Source organism: Caretta caretta, chromosome 3 (assembly GCF_965140235.1).
Source record: "Caretta caretta isolate rCarCar2 chromosome 3, rCarCar1.hap1, whole genome shotgun sequence".
Taxonomy (NCBI): domain Eukaryota; kingdom Metazoa; phylum Chordata; order Testudines; family Cheloniidae; genus Caretta; species Caretta caretta.
The window spans coordinates 100,254,650-100,264,173 of NC_134208.1; the positions used below are offsets into that span (position 1 = coordinate 100,254,650).

The 9,524-nt window shown below is 51.4% G+C and overlaps 1 protein-coding gene across 2 annotated transcripts in view; it reads right to left on the reverse strand.

Moving 5' to 3' along the window:
- The window catches only part of SAMD3 (sterile alpha motif domain containing 3), a 104,313-nt gene extending 95,035 nt beyond the window's left edge, over nt 1-9,278 (reverse strand). Inside the window, exon 1 of one of the 2 annotated variants that reach the window (XM_048844579.2) lies at nt 9,090-9,278. The gene's annotated coding sequence lies outside the window, so the exon portion shown is untranslated. The remainder of the gene's footprint in view (nt 1-9,089) is intronic. The other variant, XM_048844575.2, reaches the window with a different exon arrangement.
- Between the last annotated feature and the right edge of the window lie 246 nt (nt 9,279-9,524).

Genomic DNA, 9,524 nt, shown 5'->3' on the forward strand with positions numbered 1-9,524 from the left:
GAGGCCTCATCTGGAGTACTGTGTCTAGTTTTGGGCCCCACACTACAAGAAGGATGTGGAAAAATTGGAAAACGTCCAGCGGAGAGCAACAAAAATGATTAGGGAACTGGAACACATGAGTTATGAGGAGAGGCTGAGGGAACTGGGGATGTTTAGTCTACGAAAGAGAAGAATGAGGTGGGATTTGATAGCTGCTTTCAACTACCTGAAAGGGGGTTCCAAAGAGGATGGATCTAGACTGTGTTCAGTGGTAGCTGATGACAGAACAAGGAGTAATGGTCTCAAGTTGCAGTGGGGGAGGTTTAGGTTGGATATTAGGAAAACTTTTTCACTAGGAGGGTGGTGAAACACTGGAATGCGTTACCTAGGGAGGTGGTGGAATCCCCTTCCTTAGATATTTTTAAGGTCAGGCTTGACAAAGCCCTGGCTGGGATGATTTAGTTGGGGATTGGTTCTGCTTTGAGCAGGGGGTTGGACTAGATGACCTCCTGACATCCCTTCCAACCCTGATATTCTATAACAGTGTCTATATATCTGGGTATACTGATTAGATTATCCACAAATACAAAGTTAGTTTTTAAAAGTCACATGATACATAGAGTACATAATCAGCAATAACCCAAATTTAGGTGAATAGATTAACACAGTTTAGATATTAGAATACTTGGGTACATCACTCATGAAAAGTTGTACAGAAATTTGGTTGTGAAAAGCAAAATATATCAATGAGTGGAGATTGTCCCTCGGTAATTGAGAATTAGGTTGGTTGTCCATTTAGAAAATGCAATCCATAAGGAAAGTATTTGTTACTTTCCTGACTGCGCTTCTCATCGGCGCTCCAGCTCATCCCTCCTGGTATTGCCGATGTCCAGTGATGTGTTCTATGTAGATGTCCCTTGACCACCTGATGGCATCCGACACCATGAGTTGCTGTATCAGCCGAGTGTAGCGTTGACTGATTCTGCATTCTCTCAGCACTCGCTCGTTACCAGGGTCCCATGCACTTAAGGCTCCGACGATCAGTGCACGTGTCCGGACCTGGTAACCCTTAGCTCTCAAGGTTTCGGCCAGAGGGGCATATTTCTCTACCTTTCGAGCTCAGGCATCGTGGAAGGCTGGGGTCCTGTTCTCGAACGGCACTGTGATGTCCATAGTACTACAGGAACATAGCTTTCCTCTTCCCTCAGGATCCCTTACTTATAAGGTGGGACTCCATCAATCAATTAAGTAAGCACTTGCATGAAGTGATGAATCTTGCACTGTGTCCAGAAGGTAGCAGGATTTGGTGCTATCTGATAGCTAGTGGTAACAAGTTCCACTATCATGAGCCTGTCACTGAAAAGGCTCTCAGTCTTTATGGGGTACACCCTGATCTCCATCAACCAAGGCTGTGTCCTTGAAACAGCCAGTCAACAGCATTCAAACATTTGTGCAATAGGACCCAAGACTCTACAGTCAGTGCAGAGAGTGCCAAGCAATAAGACCAGCCTACTAAAACTCTAGAATCTCCCCCAACATTTGATACCATGAAATGAGTAGGGGAGAGACGGGTTAAGAGTCAAACGCAAGAAATCAAAGAGATACTGAAATGAAACCACTGTAGTCACCAATAAAACAAAACAATCACAGCACCACAACCAGTCTCACCAGTCAGCACAATCACCTTCTATTTGCATCTCTAAAGCATTCTGTTCAGTCAAGAATTGACGATTACATACTTGGGGAAATGTACACATTAATTATGTGTTAATCTATAATAGTCAACCTGGTACATCATTTTTACTTAATCAATGACAAATAATTTGGTCCATGTTGTAACCTGATTTTTTCCTTCAAAGCTTCACATTACAGAGTGCAATGTGTATCAACATGATCATCTCTCTTTCTGCAAATGAGGACATTGTCATGCACTTGAAAAATAAATAAATTACTGTTCTCAGCTGCACTACGATGTGCCTGTTTTCTGAAGAATTTCTAAATAAAACAACCTCATTATACAAAGTTTCTCCTCTAAGCCCTGGTTTACACTAGGAGTTGCGGTCAAATTTAGCAGCGTTAAATCGATTTAACCCTGCACCTGTCCACACAACAAAGCCCTTTTTTTCGACTTAAAGGGCTCTTAAAATCGATTTCCTTACTCCACCCCCGACAAGGGGATTAGCGCTTAAATTGGCTTTGCCGGGTCGAATTTGGGGTACTGTGGACGCAATTAGACGGTATTGGCCTCCGGGAGCTATCCCAGAGTGCTCTATTGTGACCGCTCTGGACAGCAATCTCAACTCAGATGCACTGGCCAGGTAGACAGGAAAAGGCCCCCGAACTTTTGAATTTCAATTTTCTGTTTGCATGGTCACCTGCAGCTTGCCACGCTGGCCAGAGCTCATCAGCAGAGTTGATCATGATGGAGTCCCAGAATCACAAAAGAGCTCCAGCATGGACAGAACAGGAGGTACGGGATCTGATCACTGTATTGGGGAGAGGAATCTGTGCTATCAGAACTCCGTTCCAGTTTTCGAAATGCCAAAACATTTGCAAAAATCACCCAGGGCATGAAGGACAGAGGCCATAACAGGGACCCGAAGCAGTGCCGTGTGAAACTGAAGGAGCTGAGGCAAGCTTACCAGAAAACCAGAGAGGCAAACAGCCACTCTGGGTCAGAGTCCCAAACATGCCGCTTCTATGATGAGCTGCATGCCATTTTAGGGGGTTCAGCCACCACTACCCCAGCCGTGTTGTTTGACTCCTTCAATGGAGATGGACGCAACACAGAAGCAGGTTTTGGGGACGAGGAAGATGATGATGATAAAGTTGTAGAACGCTCACAGCAAGCAAGCGGAGAAACCGGTTTCTCACCCTGGACCTGGAGCCAGTACCCCCCGAACCCAACCAAGGCTGCCTCCCGAACCCGCCAGGCGGAGAAGGGACCTCTGGTGAATGTACCTTTTAAAATAATATAAATGATTTAAAAGCAAGCATGTTTAATGATTAATTTGCCCTGGCATTTCCAGCTCTCCTGGATGTACTCCCAAAGCCTTTGCAAAAGGTTTCTGGGGAGGGCAGCCTTATTCCGTCCACCATGGTAGGACACTTTACCACACCAGGCCAGTAGCACGTACTCGGGAATCATTGTAGAACAAAGCATTGCAGTGTATGTTTGCTGGCATTCAAACAACATCCGTTCTTTATCTCTCTGTGTTATCCTCAGGAGAGTGATATCATTCATGGTCACCTGGTTGAAATAGGGTGCTTTTCTTAAGGGGACATTCAGAGATGCCCATTCCTGCTGGGCTGCTTGCCTGTGGCTGAACAGAAATGTTCCCCGCTGTTAGCCACGGGGAGGGGTGAGGGGCTAGCCACGTGGTGGGGGGAGGCAAAATGCGACCTTGGAACGAAAGCACATGTGCTTTGTATACAATGTTAACAGCAGGGTTTACTGTGAAAGAGTGTACCCATTGTTCCATAAAATGTGTCTTTTTAAATACCACTGTCCCTTTTGTTTTCTCCACCAGCTGCATGTGTTTCAAGGATCACAGGATCTTCTCCTTTCCTGAGGCTAGTGAAGATTAGAAGGCAAAAAAACCAAACTCGTGATTAAATGTTCTCTGAGCTCATGCTGTCCTCCCACACTGACAGAGCACAGACGAATGCGTGGAGGCAAATAATGTCAGAGTGCAGGAAAGCACAAAATGACCGGGAGGAGAGGTGGCGGGCTGAAGAAAGGGGTGAAGCTGAAAGGTGGCGGCAGCATGATGAGAGGAGGCAGCATTCAATGCTGAGGCCGCTGGAGGATCAAACTAGTGTGCTCCAGCGTATGGCTGAGCTGCAGGAAAGGCAGCAGGAGCACAGACCACCGCTACAGCCCCTGTGTGACCAACTGCCCTCCTCCCCAAGTTCCATAACCTCCTCACCCAGATGCCCAAGAACGCGGTGGGGGGGCCTCCGGCCACCCAGCCACTCCACCCCAGAGGATTGCCCAAGCAACAAAAGGCTGGCATTCAATAAGTTTTAAAGTTTTAAACTTTTGAAGTGCTGCGTGGCCTTGTCCTTCCCTCCTCCACCACCCCTCCCAGGCTACCTTGGCAGTTATCCCCCTATTTGTGTGATGAATTAATAAAGAATGCATGAATGTGAAGCAACAATGACTTCATTGCCTCTGCAAGTGGTGATCGAAGGGAGGAGGGGAGGGTGCTTAGCTTACAGGGAATTAGAGTGAACCAAGGGGCGGGGGGTTTCATGAAGGAGAAACAAACAGAACTTTCACATCGTAGCCTGGCCAGTCATAAAACTGGTCTTCAAAGCTTCCCTGATGCACCGCGCCCTCCTGTGCTCTTCTAACCACCCTGGTGTCTGGCTGCGCGTAACCAGCAGCCAGGCGATTTGCCTCAACCTCCCACCCCACCATAAATGTCTCCCCCTTACTCTCACAGGGATTGTGGAGCACACAGCAAGCAGTAATAACAGTGGGAATATTGGTTTTGCTGAGGTCTAAGCAAGTCAGTAAACTGCACCAGCGCACTTTTAAATGTCCAAATGCACATTCTACCACCATTCTGCACTTGCTCAGCCTCTAGTTGAACAGCTCCTGACTACTGTCCAGGCTGCCTGTGTATGGCTTCATGAGCCTTGGCATTAAGGGGTAGGCTGGGTCCCCAAGGATAACTATAGGCATTTCAATATCCCCAACGGTTATTTTCTGGTCTGGGAATAAAGTCCCTTCCTGCAGCTTTTGAAACAGACCAGAGTTCCTGAAGATGCAAGCATCATGTACCTTTCCCGGCCATCCCACGTTGATGTTGGTGAAATGTCCCTTGTGATCCACCAGTGTTTCCAGCACTATTGAAAAGTACCCCTTGCGGTTTATGTACTCGCCAGCTTGGTGCTCCGGTGCCAAGATAGGGATATGAGTTCCGTCTATGGCCCCACCACAGTTAGGGAATCCCATTGCAGCAAAGCCATCCACTATGACCTGCACATTTCCCAGGGTCACTACCCTTGATATCAGCAGATCTTTGATTGCGCTGGCTACTTGCATCACAGCAGCCCTCACAGTAGATTTGCCCACTCCAAATTGATTCCCAACTGACTGGTAGCTGTCTGGCGTTGCAAATTTCCACAGGGCTATTGCCACTCGCTTCTCAACTGTGAGGGCTGCTCTCATCTTGGTATTCATGCGCTTCAGGGCAGCGGAAAGCAAGTCACAAAGTTCCATGAAAGTGCCCTTATGCATTTCACTGGGAATTGTCCCAGACCTGTAACACTATTCGGTCCCACTAGTCTGTGCTTGTTTCCCAGGCCCAGAATCGGCATTCCACGGCATGAACGTGCCCTATTAACACCATGATGCCTGCATTGGCAGGGCCCATGCTTTGAGAGAAGTCTGTGTCCATGTCCTCATCACCGTGCTGACGTCGCCTACTCGCCCGGTTTCGCTTTGCCAGGTTCTGGTGCTGCATATACTGCTGGATAATGTGTGTGGTCTTTAATGTGCTCCTACTTGCCAAAGTGATCTGAGCGGGCTCCATGCTTGCCGTGGTGTGGCGTCTGCGCAGAAAAAAAGCGCGGAACGATTGTCTGCCGTTGCTCTGACGGAGGGAGGGGTGACTGACGACACGGCTTACAGGGTTGGCTTACAGGGAATTAAAATCAACAAAGGGGGTGGCTTTACATCATGGAGAAACAAAAACAACTGTGACACAGAATGGCCCCCGCAAGGACTGAACTCAAAACCCTGGGTTTAGCAGGCCAAAACAAATCTGGTCTATTTCTTGTTTTGATCCACTCCATCTATCTTTTACATCTTTGGCTGGCAGCAGATGGTGCAGAAGGACTGCAAGCCATCCACATCTCTTGGCTACTCGGCAGAAGATGGTACAATAGGACTGCTAGCCATCCTCATCTCCTGCCTGCCCGGCAAAAGATGGTACAATAGGACTGCTAGCCATCCATATTTCCTGCCTGCTCACCATGAGATGGTACAATAGGACTGCCTGCAGGACTAAAGAGAGTGACCTGGTCGAGTCACTCCTAATGTAGTCCCTGCACCCATGTCTGCCCAGGCGCTTGTGACCGACACGGCCACGAGCACCTCGGACATGACGGTGATGGCTACCAGTCCTATTGTACCGTCTGCTGCCACAAGGCAATGGGTTGCTGCTGCTGTGTAGCAATGCCGTACCGCGTCTGCCAGCACCCAGGAGACATATGGTGACAGTGAGCTTAGCGGGCTCCATGCTTGCTGTGGTATGGCGTCTGCACAGGTAACTCAGGAAAAAAGGCACGAAACGATGGTCTGCCATTGCTTTCACAGAGGGAGGGAGGGAAGAAGGGCCTGATGACATGTACCCAGAACCACCCGCGACAATGTTTTTTGCCCCATCAGGCATTGGGATCTCAACCCAGAACTCCAATGGGCAGCAGAGACTGCGGGAACTGTGGGATAGCTACCCACAGTGCAACACTCCGGAAGTCGACGCTAGCCTCGGTACTGTGGAAGCACTCCGCCGAGTTAATGCACTTAATGCACTTAGAGCATTTTGTGTGGGGACACACACAATCTACTATATAAAAACAATTTCTAAAAAACCAACTTCTATAAATTTGACCTAATTTCATAGTGTAGACATACCCTGACTCTGCTGAACTAGGTTTGCCCCATACTGCTCTTCAAGAAAAGTGCAATCAGGTGTCACAGCAATTTGTAATGCTTACAAGGAAACTGAGGTGCAAGGGTAATTCTAACTTTCAGCTTCCTGAAAGAGAGGAGCATACAATCCTCTCTCATTCACCATACAATTTTACCTCATTTTAGCACGTGCTTTTTAGAAAGCCTCCCACCAAAGCAGCAAGCAAAAAAGGAGGATTTGGGGAAAATATTACGCTATAACACCATTTTGCAAAGATCAGGTATCTTCAGAAGCAAAAGTCTCTCCCAAAGAACCAGAAGCACAAAATGCGCCAGATGAGCCCTAAAAGCGATTCAGAGGGAAAAATGTGCCATCAACCACTTCGCACTTCACCACCAGCCAAGGCTCTCAAAGCACTTTCCACATAGTACATGTATCTTCTACTCCTGGGGGAATTGTGTGCCAATGCACAATGCAGAATTTTGCAGAAATTAATGTGCAAGCAGAATTTCCTTTCCCCCAAAGAAATGGGCTGCAGCACTGCTAGCCGCCACTGGACTTGGCAGAGCCCAGCTTGCAGATAGAAGACACTGCTGCAGGGAGGGAGAGGGAGCTAGAGGGTTCCTGGCAGCTGCAGTTCCCAGCATGCCCTGAGGGAAGGAGAGGGCTGTATGCAGGAAAGTCCACACAAGCCTGGGACCAAGCATCAAGCTGTTTCTCCCTGTGTATTCCCTGGACTCATGGGGGACAGGCAGGGGGACGGGTGTCTGGGCAAAGGGGGGCCCAACGGCTGGTCTCTGGGGAGGAGAGTGTTCGGGTGTATTGACAGGGGGGTGGCCCGCAGGTGGGCTCTGGACGGGAAGAGTCTGTAGGTGTCTAGCTGTGGGAGGGGGAGGACAAAGAAACAGGAACTGGGTTCTCATAGGGGTTTCTTTAGTTCTCTACTCCTGGGGGAATTTGTGTGTGTGTATATACACTGTTACAGACATACTTGCTGACAGATATTTTAAAATAAATTACCAAAATAACTGAAACTGGTGTGATTATGTAGTGTTATTTTGACAAATAAAATTTGCAGAATTTAAAAATATTGTGTGCAGAATATTTTATTTTTTGGCACATTTCATTTTATTGGTTGCCAACTTTCTACTTGCATAAAATCAAACACCTTGCCCCGCCCCCTACCCTGCCCCTCCTCTGAGGCCGTGCCCATCCCCTGCCCCTTTTCTGAGGTGCCGTCCCTTGCTCACTCCAGCCCCTTCTTCTGTCGCTCGCTCTCCCCACCCTCACTCACTCGCTCATTTTCACCGGGCTGGGGTTCAGGAGGGGGTGAGGGCTCTGGCTGGGGGTGTGGGCTCCTGTGTGGGGCCAGAAATGAGGAGTTCAGAGTGCAGGAGCGGGCTACAGGCTGAGACAGTGGGTTGAACTGCAAGATGGGGTGAGGGCTTCAACTGGGGTGGGTCCAGGGACGAGGGGTTTGGGGTGAAGAAGGATGCTCCAAGCTGGGATTGAGGGGTTCAGAGGGTGGGAGAGGGATCAGGGCTGGAGTTGAGGCACAGAAGGGGATGAGGAGTGCTGGCTCTGGGCGGCACTTACCTCAAGCAGCTCAAGAAAGCAGCAACATGTCGCTCCTCCAGCTCCTACCCAGAGGTGCAGCCAGGGGGTTCTGCACTCTGCCCCTGTCCACAGGCACCACCCCTACAGCTTCCATTGGCCGTGGTTACTGGCCAATGGGAGCTGTGGAGTGGTGCTTGGGGAGGGGACAGCATGGATAGCCCCCTGACCGCTCCACGTGTAGGAGGCGGAGGGGGAACAAGCCGGCTGCTTCCTGGGAACCGCGCAGTGCAGAGGCTAGCAGAGAGCGTGCCAGCCCCGCTGCACAGCGCCGCCAACCGGATGGTCAAGAGCCCGGTCAGCAATGCTGGCTGGAGCCGTCAGGATCCCGTTTCGACAGGCTGTTCCGGTCAAAAACCCGACACTTGGTCCCCCTAGCGCAGAATGCCCCCAGGAGTCACCTTCCGAACTAGGGCGAGCAGACAGCGCACTGGCGAGGGGGTGGGCAGCAACAGAGCCTACCTAAGACAAAAGCCCTGAACATCAGGTCATCTGGCCACGCTCCTCTGCGCACCCCGCTGAAGTGTGTGGGGGGGGCGGGGGGGTAAAGGCAGGGAGGCTCCCTCCACACGCCCGGACGCAGAGCGCGCACACGCCACGCCAGGGCCCCGCTCAGCCGGGCAGCCCCCCCGCGACAGGCAGAGCCAGGTGAGCCCAGGGCGCACGCCGGCCGCGTCTGCCGGAGAAAGGGGCAGCGAAGGCTTCGCTTCGCAACCGCCTCTCCCCTCCGGCCCCGGCCCCGGCCCCGGCCCCGGCCGCTCTCCCTGCCCCCTGCCTTTGGGCTCGGCGGGACCGGAGCTGCGGCCCGCGGGCCAGCCCTCCCCGGCGCTGCTTGCACCGTCCCCCCATTACCTGCCCCGCTCAGCCGAAGACTCTGTCCCGAGCAAACTTCATGCAAAGCTGCCTTTGCCTCTCCTCCGGGGCGGCGCTTCCCCTTCCGGTGCGGGGGCTGGCTCTGCGCCGCGGTGGGAGCCGGGCTCGGGCTCGGGCTCGGGAGCTGGGAGAGACGGGAGCTGTGCAGGAGCGACCGCCCGGGGTGCGCGGGAGAGTGGGCGGGGACGGGGAAAGGGGGTGGGGCGCCGGCTCATTGGGAGATGCCGCGGGTGCTTTTGCCAAAGCAAAACTGGCTGGTTTGCTGGGTGCAACCCGCAGCACGTTCTGAGGGAGGAGAAAACAACCGCGGCCGCAAGCTACAAACACACGCTCCCCGGCTGCTGCTGCTGCCGCTGGCTCCGCCCTGGCGCGTTTCTGGGCCGGGGCAACATCTTCTGAGTGGGGCTCTCAAGC